General features: G+C 47.9%; 1 long non-coding RNA gene across 1 annotated transcript; it reads right to left on the minus strand.

The window, feature by feature from the left end:
* Positions 1–10,006: 10,006 nt before the first annotated feature.
* On the minus strand, positions 10,007–18,317 carry LOC123379627. The gene is made up of 3 exons (XR_006584314.1): positions 18,070–18,317; positions 12,406–15,566; positions 10,007–12,277 (listed from the first exon to the last, which is right to left on the minus strand). It is a non-coding gene; the product is annotated as an uncharacterized LOC123379627 (long non-coding RNA).
* Positions 18,318–18,952: the final 635 nt, after the last annotated feature.

An 18,952-nucleotide genomic window follows, 5' to 3' on the forward strand; every position in this document is an offset into this window, starting at 1 on the left:
TGCCCATTCTCGTCAGGCACTTGATATTCTCGGGCACGGAAGAGGTACAGCCCTCGCCATCAAGGGGGCTTATAGTCTAGTTTCACCTCAGGAAAGGACTAGACTATTCAGAACCCCCTCTCTGATCAGTTGGCTCCTCTCCATCACCTCTATGGGGGGTTGTAAGTTTAGGATTGTGGTGCCCTTGCCTCCAATCTCTCACCTCACACCAAATCAGCCTTCTCAGTGTTACCTGAGTGATCTTCCCCAAGACGAATCTGACCATGTTCTCCACCATTAAATACCTCACTTTTCCAGCTCACCAGGCTGGAAAGTGGGCAAGTTGGGATTAGCCTCCCTCAGAACATAATTCTTATGTGGGCCACACGCAGAGCATTGTGGGCTTTGGCTCAGCCCATCAACCCGCCTTTGTCCGTCTGTGCGTGTTAGTCTCTCTCCTATAGACAGTAGGGCTTTGGTGACAGGAATTGGCTCTTACTTATCCCAATCCTCTGTATCCAACTCAGTGTAAAGCCCACAATAAATAGGTCCTCACTACACATGTTACTCTCAGGTGAGATTTCATTAAGTTGTGTTATTTTCCTTTTCTCGTTTTAGTGCCAGACATCTCAACAGCTGGTCAACCTCATTCATGGCCAAGCCCAAGTGGGGTCAAGGTGATTTGAGAGAGACATGGGCCAGGAGTCGGCAGAAAGGTGGGCTGCACCACCCTCTTCACTGTAGCAGAAACTTTAACCCCCATACATTCCCAGATCCCTTCCAAATGCCTGGTTTGTATTCACTTGGCTTCCACGTTGTGGAAATAAAGTAATGCTCTGGGCAGCACTGAGGCCAGCAGCCAGCCATGGACTGGCCTCAGGCACAAGGGAGCACTTTTAGCAGCCGGCCCAATACCCAAATCTTCCACTTTGGCCACAAATGTGCATCTTCCTTTTATCTGCAAATTGCACTGGGCTCTGGGAGCAACTGTAAATTGGCCTGGCTCTGGCTTGAGTCATATATCAGACCTGAAGAGTGGAAAGATAATGAATCCTTCACCATTGTCCTATCGGTTGCAGCCAACAGCCTTGGTTTATGGATTCTGCAACTGTTCTAATCTTGATGATCTTACTCTGTACCCAATATCTTCACCATCTGTCAGCAATGTAGATGCCATGCAGGACCTGAGTATGGGTAAACGTGGACAAGGGGTTTGGGATTGGGAAAGCCAGCTAGGAAAAGTGGCTAGAGCTTGAAAAAAGATAGTTTTGGCCATGGAAGGAAAACGAGATTGACAGGAAGAGCCAAGAAAATAGCTTACAAGTGGACATACAAAAACTGTGTAGAACAAAAAAAAACATGGTTGTCTACTCATTCACGGACATCATTCATTAAACCGACCATTTTCCACTGCTAGATGGGGAGATGAGCTGATGCATCAGTCAGGGTCCATTTAGGACCACCGATGTCTCTCTAAACATTTGAGGGGCACCTGGGTGGCTCAGTTGGTTAAGCTCCTGACTTCAGCTCAGGTCATGATCTCACAGTCCATGAGTTCGAGCCCCGTGTCGGGCTCTATGCTGGCAGCTCAGAGCCTGGAGCCTGCTTCGGATTCTGTGTCTCCCTCTCTCTCTGCCCCCCCCCACCCCGGCTCATGCTCTGTCTCTCGCTGTCTCAAAAATAAATAAAAACATTAAAAAAAAAGTTTTAAACATTTGAAACAGAGGGGATTTAGTACAGAGGCTTGGTGACAGCAGGGATGGAGAGTATGAGACGGAAGTTGGATTGTGAGGAAATCCAGAGATTAGCAGCAACTGAAAGCCACTAGGGACAAAGCAGAGGTGGTGTTAGCAGAGCCCACAGGCTGGGATCACCCAGAGGAGACTAGAACCAGTGGGGGAGATCAATGGCCACTGGCATATACAGCTCCCGAGGCTTCCAAAGAGGGGACAAGATATTCAGGCTTCTCCCTTCCTCCTGTCCTTCAGCCTCCTGTCAGTTCCTCCCGTTGGCCAAACCCAGGCACAACCAGCTGACAGAGGAGTCTAAGGCTCGAGGCGTGCAGGGGTCAGACGCTCTGCCACACGGAAGAGAGCCGGCCTGGGGTAAACAACAGATCTGTGGGCAATCTGTCCTCCGCCAAGCACATAATAAATGAAAATGGTACAAGAGAAAAAGTAAGTGCTGTAACAGATTATTTTTTTTTAAGCTACAAGATAAAAAAAGAAAGCAACAAAGTCTTCTTTTTTTTTTTTTTTTTTTTTTTTTTTTTTTTTTGTGGTGGGAAAAGATTAGAAAAAAATTGGGAGCTGACAGATGAGCCGGGTCTTGAGGGAGGTGCAAAAGTCTGACACGAAAGCAGGGAGAAGGGCATGTTAGGGGACACAAACAATGGCCTGAGCAGAACCACAGCTTCTGGGGAGAGCCCCAGCGAGTGGAGAGAGCTCCGGCCTGGCGGGAGCGCAGGGTGCGTGTGCAGGAGAGCAGCCAAAGAGAGGCAACGGGAGAATGGAGGGGGCAGGTCAAGGCCAGAATGACATGCTGAGGAGTTCAGATTTAGCCTGTAGTCTGGGAAAATGCTGCCATAGGGTGACTGAAAGGGTGATGAAGAGATCATCCTCCTTGTGAAGGAAAAGGAGACTAGCCTGTGACCTTCTCTTCCCTGGAGCACATGTAAATCTCATGTGCCCTCCTCAGTATTCACTCTTTAATGCCCATTCAGACCACTGTGGAATGCACCAGCGGCAATGATCTTCCGATCCCGAGCTCTGCTATTTGAAAAGACAAATCTTTGCTTCGGCAGATAGATTCATTTTGTTGAAGACCTTACAAGGGGTTGGGAATCAAATCAGATATGTAGGATGGTCGATCAAGCTGCTGCGCTGTTTTGGTTAAAATTGAGGTGTAATCAATACAATTTGAACTATGGCTACATCACCGAAACATGAACAGCACCTCTTTACGCGCGACTGCTGAGAGAAACAGCACACATTCAGGTAGCTGCATAGTTGAAAAGTCAGTTTCATTATTTTATGATCGTGTATCGTATGACTTACTTTAATACGAAGAGTCCATGAAAAGAACAATTCCTCCCAATTCTATAGCATCTTAGGCTTTCTAAAACACTTGCACACAGTGAAAGGATGATACAGAGAAACAAAGAAGGGGAAAGAAAGCAGAAGAGGAAGAAAGTAAATTATTCTTAAGAGACTTTTTTTTTTTTTTTACACTGCACTGTCAAGAAAGACAGGAAGTCAATATCCGAGTATATTTCAAGAAGTCAATATCTGAGGATATTTTAGGGAACTCATTGTCAGAGGTTAGGAAATTGAAAACCATAATATCCAGTTAACTTACAGATTTCTGAAAGGTTGGATCACTCAAGGTGATCACACAATAACACTTAGCACCTACCGGTACACCTTGTTTTTTGCTTCTAGGGTAATAAACATACCAACTGTAGCACACACGTTTGGTAAGCCTGTCTAGCATTCATTTTCCCCTTCTCTTTCTTTGCTCTGCTGAAAAAACAATCCTTTTAAAATACTGGTGGTCTTTTTGGGGCGCCTGGGTGGCTCAGTTGGTTAAGCGACAGACTTCAGCTCAGGTCACCATCTCCCAGTTCGTGAGTTCGAGATCCCTGTTGGGCTCTGTGCAGACAGCTCAGAGCCTGGAGCCTGTGTCTCCCTCTCTCCCTCTGCCCCTCCCCCATTCATGCTCTGTCTCCCTCTCTCAAAAATAAATAAACATTAAAAAAGAAAAGAAAAGAAAAAAATGCACGTGCTCTCATTCTTTCCCCACCAGCTTACATGCTTTTTTTTTTTTCAACGTTTATTTATTTTTGGAACAGAGAGAGACAGAGCATGAACGGGGGAGGGGCAGAGAGAGAGGGAGACACAGAATCGGAAACAGGCTCCAGGCTCCGAGCCATCAGCCCAGAGCCTGACGCAGGGCTCGAACTCACGGACCACGAGATCGTGACCTGGCTGAAGTCGGAGGCTTAACCGACTGCGCCACTCAGGCGCCCCGCAGCTTACGTGCTTTAAGGAAGGCTGATCCCACCCCCAGCTCTAGAGCTCTAGGTATGGGTCCTGACTGTCAGGTCATCCGCACATGTTTGCCACCTCAACCAAGTGATTGGTTCCAGGGTGAGCATGTGATCCAAGCCAGCCCAAGCAGGGGAATCAGAAGATTCTTTCTTAGAATAGTGGCATGAATCTCTTCTTGCTCCCAAACCCAAAGTAAGCTAGGAACGTGTAGTAGGAGGGGCTGTTGACAGCCATCTTTGGCCATTAGAAGAGTCAGGTTTAGATTGAAGCTTGCCAGGCAGAAGAAAGAATGGAACCACAGAAAGGACCTGGGTCCTCTAACTGGATGGCTTAAACCAACCCAAAGGCTTAATCTGCACTTGAAGTTTCCGGCTCTGGGAGCCAATGTAATCTCCATTTGGCTTGCCAGTTGGAGTTGGGTCTTCTTTTTCTTGCACTGAGAACCTGTGGGATATCAACAAAAATATTCTTCTGGAATGAAAATATTGCTTGTGAGAGACACGACTGCCTTTATCCAGCATTTATTGACCCCGAGGCTGCCAAATGTTTTCCACGTACATTGTGGCATTGAAGCTTGCACACCATCCCTATTTTGAGTTGAGGAAACTGTGACTAACACTTGCTTGAATAGTCAGGGTAATTAATGCTGGTTGCTGTAACAAATAACCCTCAAATCTCAGTGGCTTAGCATGTATAAGTTTATTTCCTGCTCACATCACAGTTTGAAGAGAAGCAGGTGGCTCTCTTGGGCAAGTGTCCTTTAAGTGATGATGCATGGGTTTGGCTTGCTTCCCCGGTGTGCCTCTGGCGTCCTGGATTGCTTTGCTTCCAATGGTGCGGATACAGAAACAGAGAGTGTGTGAAAAATTACTAGAGATGCTTCTGGGGCAAGGCCTGGAAGCGCTGCATGACTTCTGCCCACATCCCATTGGCCCACATCCCATCCCACAGAACTCGGTCACATGGCTTCCCGCTGCAAGGGCGGCTGGGAAATACAGTCTTCCTTGGTGCCCAGGGGAAGAGGGAGAGTGTCTGTCTGTCACCCTTGTGGAGGGCCGTGTGAGGATGCTGCCTACACAGCGTGTAAGCGGAGCCAGGATTCTAAGCTAAGCATTGCATTCCCATGGTCTTCTATTTCTCCTGCTCCCCACCCCCTTTCTCCCTCCCCCTCCCCCTCCACACATTCATGTTTCTTTAATACCCTTGGTAAGTAGCTACCGTGCTTAAGTAAAGATCAATTTGTATTTTTTGCCCAGTATCTTCTTAAGGAGGGGAGAAACCTCCATCCTCCCTGACATTTGGTAGAACCACAGAAGCTCTTACAAACTCACAGACGTGTTCACGGCATGATAATGTATATGAGGGATTGATCATTCACTTATCCTCAAAGCAGATGGACTTTATAAGGAGAAGTGCTCTGTAATTCAGACATGACTGTGAAGAATAAATCAAATTTCTCTGTGTACTTAGGGGAGAAAGAATTATTCCAATGCCGCGTCTGCGGCTTCAGGTCCATTTACTGAGCCCGCAATCCTGCGCCATGACCACCAGGGGGAGCGCTAGGCCTATCGTCGCGCAGGCAGCTATTTTTAGAGGCTGCTTCTAGCCTCAAGGAAGGAGCCAAAGAAATAAAAGACCATGATATATATATTTTTTTCAAACCGGACCAACTTATAAATTATTTGTGAGTCCAATAAAAGGCAATTATCAACATTTCCTACTATTTCAAGAGTAATATATTCTACGTTAGAAAAAGATTCAATTTATTCCATGGCTGTGATTCAGACAATGGAAACTGGAAGCAACCACAACCAAAAAAAAAAAAAAAAAAAAAAAAGATTGTAATCCTGTGTAAATCTCTGTCTTTAAAACCCAAATCAGAGATGCGAATTCTGGCTCTGGTGGGCATGAGATACTTGCCCTGAGGCCGTGGAATGTGATGGGCTCCCGCGAGGTGTCTGGAGAAGGGGGCTTGTGTGCCTGTGCGTGCCTTTCCCCAGCCCGAGGGCGGTCAGTCAGAATGATCTGGCCCAAACAACTGAATAATGAACATTATAAAATTATTTTAGGAAGTATAGTTTTGTTATTTTCAGCTCTACAGACATACAGTATAATGGGGCTCAGAAGATCCTGGCTGCCGTCGCCGGGGTTGCTGTGTTTTTAAAAAGAGCCCTTCAGCCCTCCCCAACCGGTCCACCAAGCGGCACTTTCTTTGCCAAGCAGCAGGACGGTATCATGGGACAAGCGTGGCGCCTGGTTCCAGAGAGTCAGAGCCCGAATCTTGCCTCTGTGAAGCATTAAATGTGAGAGTGTGGGCCGATTAACCTCTCTGCTATTCGGTGTCTACGATCCTCATCTCACAGAATGAACATCAAGATGAAATGAAATGGTATACACGAGTACCTAGCAGATCACGGCTAGCCAATAAATGCTAGCCTCGTTCTTCGGTTAACTAAGTTCTCCTTTTGCCGAAGATGGCAACACACATACATTTGAACTGAGCCTGGGTCTACACGTTCAGAAATTCTGAATCCACGAGGCTGGATTCAGGAGGAGGTACTCTGCACCCACGGCAGGAATGAGGAGTGGGTGATGGCGAGCCTACATGGGTGTGGGAGTTCTCCTACTGCGTCCCTTAGCCCTGAAACAGGCAGGCTGTTTGTGGAGGTGCGTGGTCTCCAGAGAACCTGGGCACCTCACCGGGCTAAGTGTTTTCTCAAGGACAGGGGACAACGCCGGGGGCAGCGGGAAGGAGAACCCGCAAACCCTGAGCTCTCCATCAGCGGCGATGACCACTTACACACCCTTCCCCTGAGGGTGTGAAAAGCCGAGCAACGGAAGCTGATCAAGTGGAGGGCCTCGGTGGGTAAATGGGGAACTGGAAGCGCAAAGGCTTGCAAGGAGGGTGGACCGCGGGCCTCTTGCCTCCAGGACTGCCACTGAGCCACACGGGGAGCTCAGCGTCAGCCCTCCATCTATGAAGTTGGGCCTGAACGGTCTCCTCTCGCCACTGCTGGTCTGATCCCTGTCAGCGACCAGGCTCAAGCCCGGAACCTTGTGCTCATCGCTGCTGCCTTTACTCAATCCCCGGCCTGCACGCACCATGCCCCGCCTCTCGCAGCCTTTCTCTGGGACCTGGGAAGCGGCCCCCCCGCACACACCTCACCGCCTGGAAGGCAGCTATCCTAACCCCTCCACCACCAATCCAGGCTGTACCAGGGGACTTCCTTGCTGCCTGGTTGAGGTTGCAAAGCACCAGCAGGAAGTCCCAGGGGGAGATGAAAAAGGGATCGGGGAACTTCTCCCCTGACCCTCTCCCTGCTTTGGAGTGATGGGTCCGGCAGCACCTGTATCCTTCCATCGCTGGGCTCCCATCCCCCTCGTGGCCCAATACCCACCGGGCTCTAGTCTTCATCTTGCCTTCCCTGTTCCTCCAACCACCTGGATGATAATGAGCTCTTGCTCATTTCTGGGCCTCTCACCATCCCTGGTCAGTCCCTTCAACCTTGCCCATAGCTCCATGAGAGGTCCTGTGCTTAACTCTCTCCTTTTTATCCACCTGAGGGGGATTCTGTTTCCCAAGGGGCCCTGACTGATCCCCGTGTGAAAATTTATGTATACGTTATCTTCTTTAGAGAGGAGCTTATCACGATATATCAAATGTGAAATCACCAAAGGTAAAAGTGGAATTAAAAAACGGGAACAGGGGCGCCTGGGCGGCTCAGTCGGTTGAGCGTCCGACTTCGGCTCCGGTCATGATCTCGCGGTTTGCGAGTTCGAGCCCCGCACCGGGCTCTGTGCTGACAGCTCAGAGCCTGGAGCCTGCTTCAGATTCTGTGTCTCCTCCTCTCTCTGCCCCTCCCATGTTCATGTTCTAGCTCTCTCTGTCTCTCAATAATAAATAAACGTTAAGAAAAAAAAAAAAAAAGGGAACAAAAATACATGCAGTGCATCAAAGATAAAACTAAGAAAACTCCACAGCATCACAACCTCTGCACCTGATGACTGACAAGCCACATACGTAAGCCCCTTGTTTTTTTTTTTTTTTAATTTTTTTTTCAACGTTTATTTATTTTTGGGACAGAGAGAGACAGAGCATGAACGGGGGAGGGGCAGAGAGAGAGGGAGACACAGAATCAGAAACAGTCTCCAGGCTCCGAGCCATCAGCCCAGAGTCCGACGCGGGGCTCGAACTCACGGACCGTGAGAGCGTGACCTGGCTGAAGTTGGACGCTTAACCGACTGCGCCACCCAGGCGCCCCAGCCCCTTGTTTTCCAAATGCCTGCAGACGCAGTAGAGCATCCGTGAAGGTCAGAGTTTATAAAATACAAATAAGCCCATCCCCCCTCCCACAACCACAAATGTGCGCAGATGAAGTCTCGGTGAGAGTCACTTAGTTGCGGTGAAAGGAGACTTATGCAAACAGCACTGGAAAGAAGGAGGAGGGCAGGGTGTCACCATAAGGATGGCCTAGGCAGTGAGCAAGAAGGAGCTATCCCAGGAGGCCAAGAACAGGAACCAGAGCGTGGCCAGGCCTCCCAGTCAAGGCAGCTGGGTCCAGGGCAGAAGGGCTTGCTGGATTTCCCTCCCAGCGTCGGGAACTGGCACAGCTGAGCTCTACACAAGCACTGCCTTCTTTCTGCCTCTCTTGCCACCAACAACTGGTTTCCTCACATGACCTTGATCTTCCTCCTTGCTTGGGTTTTCATGTGGTCACCCTAAGAAGCAACTTCTGCTTGCTTGGGTTTTCATACGGTCATTATTTTTGTCTGCACATCACATTAATTTATTCAGGCTCTCTAGTCTATTTTAAAGCCTTTCTTTGGGCACCCAACCAGCTTCAGTTTCTGCTACAAATAACCGGATTTTCCTTCCATCTCTTTTTTAAGGCTTATTTATTTTGAGACAGAGAGAGAGAGAGCTTGCAGGGGAGGGGCAGACAGAAAGGGAGAGAGAGAATCCAAAGCAGGCTCTGTGCTGTCAGCAGAGAGCCCAACGTGGGGCTTGAACTCACCCATGAACTGTGAGATCATGACCTGAGCCGAAATCAAGAGTTGAATGCTGAACCGACGGAGCCACCCAGGTGTCCCTCCTACATCTTTTAATTCAAGTTCCCTGAGTGGAAATCTGACTGTCTAGTTCACCCTTCTCTGGAGAGAAGTATTCATGGTGGACCACATTATAGCTGGCCTTGGATCAGGTGCACACCTAGCACGATCTGGGCCTCCCAGGGAGTCACATGCTAGCTCAGGGGCTGTGGTGTGTGTGGGCAGGGCAATTGCCTTTAGAAGAGGACAGTGAACAAGGAAAGTCCTGTAAATCGTGTTTGCTCTTCATAAAGACCTTGTGGATGATTTGTGAACATCTGTGTATTTCGGTCCCTTGAGGTCCCTGGGAGTCTCTATCATGGCTCGATCCTCTGTCAGGAATTCTGCTGACCTACTATAGCCTCCGTGCAGGACCCAGACAGCGGAGGGAACATAGCCTGGGACAAAACAGTGGGCATTTGAGTTTGGTGAGGTCGTTGGTCTCCAAGCACACCAGAAAGTGAGTGGGAGGCTGCAAAATAATGGACGCCATCTGCTGGTGAGGACAGAGCAGGATTCTGGCCTGCTCTGAACTGACTCAGCACGTGGCAGAAAGTGAGCCTTGGATGGAAGTCCTTCAGCTGAGCATGGCTGGGGAAGGCTTAACCAGTCTGGATAGCATCTTCCTCTAGAGTGTGGAAAGACATCTGAGAACCTTCCCCAAAGAGTTGAACAATGGTCAGTGATGGCAGGACTGAAATTCTGACTCTGCTTTTTCCAAGAGAAGACATCCAGATGGCCAACAGACACATGAAAAGATGCTCAACCACATTCATCATCAGGGAAATGCAAATCAAGGCCACAATGAAATACCACCTCACACCCGTTCAACAACACAAGAAACAAGTGTGGGCGAGGATGTGGAGGAAAAGGAACCTCTGTGCACCGTTGGTGGGAAGGCAAACCGGAGCGGCCAGTGTGGAAAACAGTATGGAGGTTCCTCAAACAATCAAAAACAGAGTTACCATAGGAGCCAGAAGTTCTGCTTCTAGATGTTTATCCAAAGAACATGAAAACATTAACCCAAAAAGCCATATGCACCCCTATGTTCACGGCACCATTGTTTACATTAGCCAAGGTAAGGAAGCAGTCCAAGTGTCCATTGATAGATGAATGGATAAGGAAGATGAGGGGTACACACACACACACACACACACACACACACACACACAGAGGAATATTACTCAACCATAAAAAAGAATGAAAGCTTGATATTTGAAACAATGTGGACATAGAGGGTATTCTGCTTAGTGACATAAGTCAGAGAGAGAAAGACAAAATTATATGATTTCACTTGTATCTGGCATCTAAAAATAAAACAAACCCCCAACCCCAAGAAACAGACTCCTAGATACAGAGAACAGATTGGCGGTTGCTGGAGGGCAGGGCGATGGGAGGATGAGTGAAAGAGGTGAACGAGATTAAGAGGTCCGAGCTTCCAGTTATGAACTAAATAAGTCACGGGGATATACTGTACATCATGGAAAATACAGTCAATAACACTGTAACAACTTTGTAAGGTGACAGATGGTAACTAGACTTCTTGTGGTGGTCATTTCACAAGCTATATAAATATCGAATCGCTATGTTGTATACCTGGAACTAATACAATATTGTAGGTAAGTTATTCTTCAGTAAAAAAATTCTAACTCTGCCACATGTTAGCTGCGTGGCCTTAGACAACTTACTTGGCTATTGAACCTGTTTCTGCATATATGAAATACATACAGACAATAAGATCTGCTTTTTGGAGCCAAAGCAAAAAATACACAATATAGCGGTTATTAAGTCCTTGGAGACTAAGCTCTCAAAAACAGACAGTAATTTTTATGATTATGATTACTGGTGGGGCTGCTGACCTGTTTTCTAACATTTGCAATGGGACTCGAGCCACTGGGAGGAAAGTAATCTTTCAAACCAACATGGGGAATTGTCGTCTGTGACAACACAGCCACAGCATCTCAGGATAGACAGGGCTGTTGGCTGTGGGCTGAATGATCTATTGCAAGGCCTAGATTTGAAAATAAACTTTTTTTAAAAAGGCAGTGGTACAAGAAAAGATAACAGTTCTCCCCAGGGGCCCACAGGCTAGAAAGCATTTTCCTGCGCGGAGATGTAAGGGTAGCTCCATTACAGCATTACCCTGCCTCTGAAATCCAGGAGGTTGTGAGGCAAAGCGCAGGTGACCTTGACCTCATATTGCAGAGGCCATCTCTCAAGATGGCCCTCCCCCACCCTGCCCCTTATCTGAGATCCTTTTTCAAGTGAGAATGTGAGTAAGTGATGAGTCTCTGAATTCCACCTGCGAGGTCCGGGGGAAGGCTTCCTGGGGTGGGAGGCTTAAGATCTCTCTCCTCTCCCTCCCTAAGGAAGAGACTGCTCCCCTTCAGTCCAGGGGAGAAGGGAGGGAGCCCCTGCACGCTCTTGTTGCCAGGGGCAGGCTGAATTATCTTGCAAAAGCAATTGGTGTCTACCTTGGTTGAAGTCAGTGAGGTTGTAAAATCACTTCCCCGAGGCACTCCAGCACCCAATTTGGAGATGAGCGGGGATTTACATGATTCAACAGAATGTTTGTTTCCAGTTTCGGGGCTCAGTCAGTCGTGAAGGAGGAATTTGTGAGCAAAGCTTACTGGCCGTGGCTTGAGCTTCATTCTTGTCCGCAGGGGATGCCGGAGTGGAGGCACAAGGGCTGAATCTTTGAGGAGGTTAAAATAAATGAGGCTCAGGGGTGGGATGCATCTGTTTCATCGTGACCCCAGGGAGCTCTCTCTTTAGGGTCAGGGAGGAATAAGCAAAGAAAATTCTTCTCTCTAAGTCCTCAAAGTTAGGGACACTCGATGTATCGAGTACTGATTTTGGGCCGGGTACTGTTATTTACCAATATGTACTCATTTGATCCTTAAAACAACTCGGTGAGGCTGATATTTTTGTCCTTCTCTTATGGATGAGGAAACTGAGGATCAGGGAAGTTAGGTGATGACCCTGAGGTCACACAGGCAGAAAGTTGCTCAGCTGACCCCCTACCCCAGGAGGCGCTCCTTGGAATTGTGCCTGGAATTCAAACCTGGATGCATTTGTTATTCCCAAGAAGGCATCGCATAACCTGAAGGCAGAGTTTGCTGGTATGCTGGTCTTACACTCAGAGTCCCCGCAGGATCTTGCTAGAAAAAGGTTAGGATAAACAGGTGGTTAGGATCTGGAGACTGGTTGTCTCTATCTCACCGCCCCATGGTTTAGGGGACTGGAGGATTTATCTAGAATGAATTCAGATCCATGTTGATCCACTTACTAGATATGGGATCTCAAGCGAGTTATGTATCCCTTCTGAGCCTCGGTTTCTCCATCTGTTTAAGTGGATTGCTGTAACGATTCAAAGTGACTGTCAGTGGAAAGGCCAGGTTCCTCTCTTCTAGTTATCCATTGCTGTGTATCTAAGCACCCCAAAACACAGTGGTATAAAACTACAACAGTCATTTATTTTGCTTATGAATCTGTGGTTTGCTCAGGGCTCAGCAGAGACATCTCACCCCCTGCTCCATGCTGCACTGCCTGGGCCAGCTCACCTGGGGGACCCTCTTCCCAGACAGCTCGCTCCCATGGCTAAGAAAGCTTCTCGTCAGCTCCTCCCCGTGTGGGTCTCCCCGCAGTGTGGCTTGGGTTTCCTCACAGTGTGGTGGCTAGGTTTGAAGGGTAGGTGACCCAAGAGACAGCAATGGAAAACCATCCATTCATTAAGTCCCGGGCCTGAAACTAACACAGCACCACTTCTGTTATAGGCTATTGGCCAAGCTGTCCCAGAGTCCAGATTCAAGGGAGGGGACAGAGACTCTACCCACTCCTAAGGGAAGAATCTCAACAACCATTGGGATTAGGTTTAAAAAACAGCCACGCCACACTCTGCCCGCTGGCAACAAATTATTTACTAATTTCACCCAGCACGTCCTAACACCCCCCTGATGTCTTACACCATGGTGGCATTAGGTTTGGGCTCCACGTTCAGGGCCTTAACATCTAATCCGCCAAGATGTCAGTGAAGCTCCTTGGGTTCAGTTCCTCAGATGCGGCGCCTTCTCGATCAGAAGTCGTGTCAACTGCACGAGACAAGTCGTCTACTTCTAGGCACAAGAGTGAGACAGACTGACTGAAGAAGCCATCAGCACAGCACTGTTTCAGCGGAGGCCAGGCTGCTGGGTCAGAGCCTGTGGGCAACGTCCTACAGTGGCCTCGGGCCGCGGACTGAGCACAGGTGTGATGAAGGATGATCTGGGCTCAAACACACTGACTTTCTGGATGGGGATGAATGTGTCACACCATCACCCAGATCCTCAACTTCCTTTTCTTCAAGGTGGAAATAACGATCTCTACTTCAGAGGCACTTGGTGGGATTTAAATGAGGTCTTGTACGAGAAACTGCCCAGAAAGGTCCCTGGAATATTCTAGGTCTCCACTAAAGGAGAGCAGAATATAACATCTGAGATGACAAATACTTTGGGCAGAATGAGATTTATTTCACACAGTGGATGCAAGACTCAAAATGTATAAAAGGCACTTGTAAACTCTCAAGTTTTGTGAAGGAAAGAATAATGTGTGTTTGTTTCTTTGGTCGGCACCCATTGGCTGCTTCCCAGTCAAAGGTCTCCCATCAGCAGGGTGGGTCCCCCCTGCCTCGAGGCTGGTGGCAGTTTGGTCTCTGAGGCAGACGCGAGGAGAGGGAGCTGCCAGACAGACAGCAGCTAAAAGTTGTTAGACTTTTCCTCGCCTTTTGTGCTGGCCTTTGCCCCGGTGTCACCAGATTCGATCTACACGGGACTCCACTCAAATCTTGGCATTGCCAATTTTGGTGCCGGAAAAGATTTCTGGAGTGGATGAGCAAACCCATCTGGGTTGGGGACGACGGGTCAGAGTAGTAGAAAGGCAACATGGTTTCTGTTTCTGGGAGACAATCGTGAAGCAGAGCAAACAGGGGTTTAGAACCAGGCAGGCCAGGTTCAAGGCCTGACGCTATTTCTTCTCGACTGTGTGATGTGAGAAAGTCCCTTCAGCCACTGGATCCTCGGCTTGCTCATCTAACACATGGGAAAATAACCCTTCCCGCTGTCAGGGCTGTGAGAAGGCATTGAGGCAACGCATGTGAAGAGCTCACTTCCACGCCCGAAGCAGCACCCACCATGTTTCTTTATTATTACTGGAAGAACACGGGATAACCGTACCCACCTAATCAACTGGTATGAGGATTGGAGAACGTGTGTGCAGAACATCTCCACACAGCTAGGCTTGCAAAAGGGCTCAGGAAATGGTAGTGCTACTACAGCCATTAATAATTTCTATGTTAGCAATAACGGTGTTGATCGCCCTTGAATAAATTCCTAGTATTCCTTGAAAGTTTCTACAAGCCTGGAGACCAGGTTTACATTACGTATATATTCAGACATCATTTGGAAGATTTCTCGCACAAAAGCCAGCTATACACACAATAGATGGACACAAAATAAGACAATAAAATATAAACGAAAAGGGAGCCATGGTGAGACCACTGTCCACACTTTTACATACGGTTTAGATGAAAGGGCGTGGCACAAAATTGCCACTTTGACGGTGACATTGATTTCTTAAGGGAGAAAAATATTGAGTGGAGCAGAATTATTGAACAATTGGAACTTGAGGTATAAACCTGGTATACTTTCACCTATTTTCCCATCCCTGCCTTCAGCTAAGTGCTGCTTAGATACAGTTTCTCGCATCTGATTGATCGGTAAGTCTATAGCTTTTTGGTCCATTTCAGCAATTAGGATAGACTCGATCCAGAATTTTAACTTTTTTTTTCCTAACCATACTGCTCCACGGCCCCTACTTAACCTTGCTTATGTGGGTTACTCTGGTTCCCAAACACCAGGGGCAAAAATTTCCTTATTATATTCTCTTCCGTATCAGGGTGGTCCTGGACTGAGACTTTAGATTCTGCAGCTCAGGTGACGGCAGACTGGGGAATACGATGCCTTACTGGTTAGCTGTCGCCAAGTGACGCTGAGTAACAAGTATTCCCCAAACTCAGTGGTTTTCTCATGGATCTGAGGTCAGCTAAGAAGCTCTGCTTCAAGCTGTAGCAGCCAAAGGGAGTCTGAATCTGACCGAACGACTCGGTTTCAAGTTGAAGGTCCATAGGCTGCTTGAGTTTTTCAGTCGATGGGCCTCTTTTCCTCTGGGACTAGAGGGCTACTGATAGGATATTCTTGTCATGCCATGGCAACACAGGTGTAAAAGGCATCTCCAGGTATCATGTCTTCATACAACTACGTCCCAAAGTAGGAAGGAAAACAAGGATTGCCCTGGCATACCTTTTTCTTTTGATCAAGCATAGAGAGTCTTCCTCAGAAGGCGCCCAACTGATTTGCTGCCCGTTGGCATCTCATCTGCCCCAACTGGGTCCCATGTCCACCTCCAAATGAGTCCCTGGGAAAGGGAAGGAGAGTGCTGTGATGGGCTTAGGAAAAGGCTTATTGAGCGAATGGATTCTTACAGAGACGAGTCATTCTCCTTTCCATTCCAACATCGCTTTTAGGAATAAGTGCAAAGTATACTTGGGTTCAGGGACACCATGGAAAAAAGAAAGGAGTAGGGGAAGGGGAGAAAGAGGGATTCATCCTCATGTTTTGTTGCTGCCTCAACTACTCACACATGATTGTGCAGCTTCCGTAATACAGAGGGTTAATATGCTCGGAGTTTGAAGGATATACCAAAGCGTCCCTAGCACGGGGTTCTTTTTTCATTCTCCAAAAAATAAAGGTAGTGGCAGCAAGGAATTTAATAATAATTATGGCAATATGCTATAATTAAGATTAATAATTATTAGCTATCACTAATACTTAAGTAGTACAAACTAAGTGCTGCTTTACATATATAAGTTCATTATCAAGTGCTGCTCAGGAAGATTGGTGTGACCAATGAACCTCACTTCCTGGTATTCACAGCCTTGTGTGGTCCCCTCCTGCACCGATCTGGACTTGGCCATGGGACTTGTTTGCCAATGGGATGTTAGCAAGAGTGACAGAAGCAGAAGCACTCTCTCTGGGAAGTTAGCTGATAGGCTGGAAAGAAGCCTAGGCTAGACTACTGCCTGATGAGAGGCCATGAAGAGAAAAATCCGGAAAGATCAGAGACCATCATGCATGTTCCAGCCCCAAAAGTGACCTCCCACAGGATCCTGAAAAATAATAAATCAATGTTGTTTCCAGCCGCTGAGTTCTGGGGTGGTTTGATACACAGCAATAAAAGTGGAAACAATTGCAAAAGAGAAAAAAAAAAAACCCGGAAACAATCGGTACAACAAACGTTAGCAAATTCCTTGGACAATTTCCATGAAGGATTTGCTTTCCCTTTCTTACTGTTTGTGATCAGCCAGAAAAGCCAAGGGGTGACAGGAAGCCTCATGCGGGTGGTTCATTCCTTTGATAGGTATTTGCAGAGGGCTTGTTCCATCCCAGGCAGTATTCCGCGTGCTGGGATGTTGTAGTGAGTATGGCCTCTGCCTTCATGATGCTTACGGTACATGACATGGACCGATCCTCCTTTATGCCCTGTGAAAATACTCCCCCAAATATTTGTGGTTTTCTCCCAAATATATCATTTGTGTTTTTAATAACCTGCTACATATCTGTCCTTATTTTTAAACAATGTTTACTTATTCTATGTACTTATGTTTTAAAAAAATGTTTATTTATTTTTGAGAGAGCACAAGCAGGGGAGGAGCAGAGATAGGGGGACATAGAATCCGAAGCAGGTTCCGTGCTGACAGCAGCGAGCCTGATGTGGGGCTCGAACTCATGAACCGTGAGATCGTGACCTGAGCTGAAGTTGAACGCTCAACCAACTGAGCCACCCAGGTGCCCCTGTCCCCATTTTAAGCTGACTCTAAGCTGCTTATAGTTTTAGAAACAGAGAGCCTAGGGAGACTTACTGTCAGAGCAACTGGTCCTCAAGTCCTCTCTCCCTCCCATCCCTTTTTTCTGGTGTTAGCCCCCAAGTTTGGACTGGGGGCTCATCTAAAACTACCGGAAAGATTATAAAAGAGCATAAATGCTCAAACATTAGCACTCTTTCTTCTAGCCCACATAAAGTGAAAACCTACATCCAATTTCAGGGCAATTTTAAACAAAGGGCAGTTCAGGAGCTATTGGGTCTACCCCCCACCCCCCACCCCCCTGTCCTCTAGGACTCTGATGCTGATGAGAATTTGGAACCTGGCTCTCCTGCATGCTCTGTACCTACCCTGACTCCCTGACCCTTTGCGCCGGAAAGCTGGGAGAGTCATCCTTGACGCTGGCCCCTCGCCTGCAGAGCTTTACCGAAAGCTCTCATGTACATTATCTCAATTACTCTTTCCAGCAGGCCTGCGAGGCAGGTGTTCTCAGCCTCATTTTACAGTTGAGATACCTGAGGCTCAGAGAGCTGAAGTGACTTTTGCAAGGTTACAAAGAAAATTAGCGGCTGAGCTTCCCTTGAAACCCAGGTGCCCATCTCCTGCCTTAGGCTCTTTCTGGTTTCTTTGCACTGCCTCTTGCCCCCCCGGTGCCCCATGCTATGTCACCGAGATGCTCGAGAAGCGTTCTCAAGGAAAGGGAGGCACACGTGATTGTTTTCTTGCAACTGTGTACGTAGGAGGCATTAACATTCGCCCAGGAGCTGCTGAAATCCACTCAAGCGGAACCGAGACTGGAGAGAAGGGGACTGACCACATTTGTTTACAGTGGGCTAATCCAGCTCTGTCTCTCATTCCACACAGGCTGGCTTTATGAGCAGGAGAAAGTCTAATTACAGACTGACAGCCCGGAGTGTCTCATGGGAAGACAAGTCCTGAATACAAGTATTAAGAGAGACTTGACTGGTTTGGAAACAGATATATATTCGTTTCCTAGTCCTGCAGTTGTAGGGGGAGTGTCTTAGATGAGGACTATACCTGCGTCAGATTTCAGCCTGGAGGAGGCAGTAGAGATGAGCCGGCCCTCGGGCGTTGGACACGGAGGTCCCGGGGAAGTCACGGGACCGTCTGTCCCAAGGTCGTGCGGTGTGATCCTGTAGAGGCCAGCACACAAATCAGAGGCCTGACTCCGGAGCTTCTGAATTCTCACTGCTCCCTTTTGTCCTCAGTCACTTCCCCTGAGTGTCAGGTGCGTGGAGTTCCAGTCCACGGGAGCCCGTCTCCAAGCTCTCCCTCCACTCCTGATTCCTCAATGAGGTCATGCCCGCCTGCCGAGAGCAAGCTCCTGAGTGGCCACAGGAGAGTGTTTGTGGAGCACAGGCCATGAGAGGGCAGGGAGTGAGGGGATTACAAAGAGAAACAGTGCACATGATGATTCTGCCTGCAAATACCTGTTAATTCAGGCCAATTCAACAAATCTTTGTTAGGTATGATATGTGTATACGTATGTTAGGTATGATAGATGTAAAGGTGCAGTTTTCCTACTGGGCTTGATAAAACAAGTATGAAGCACCTACTACGTGCCAGCACTGGAGTACAAGTCACTTAAAACTGGCCCCTGCCCCCGTGGAAGCTCCCAGTGTAGTGGGGGAATAGACAGTATCCCGATACCTCGGTGTGATGCTGTCGGGGAATGGAGAATAGCATCGTTTTTAATATGTGTGCACACAGGGCGGTCCCTTATTGCCTGCTCATGGGGCACATGAACTTGGCCTGGCTGTGGAAAGCTAGCTCCACTCACTGACTCTTACATCTGGTGCACAGAGACTCTGGACCAACACAGCCTTGTCTTCCAGAGTTCACAGGAATCGCAAGTGGGATAAATCCCCAACCACCAAGTTGGTGGCCTTTCAGAGAGAGA

Source organism: Felis catus, chromosome C1 (genome assembly GCF_018350175.1).
Source record: "Felis catus isolate Fca126 chromosome C1, F.catus_Fca126_mat1.0, whole genome shotgun sequence".
NCBI classification, from domain to species: domain Eukaryota; kingdom Metazoa; phylum Chordata; class Mammalia; order Carnivora; family Felidae; genus Felis; species Felis catus.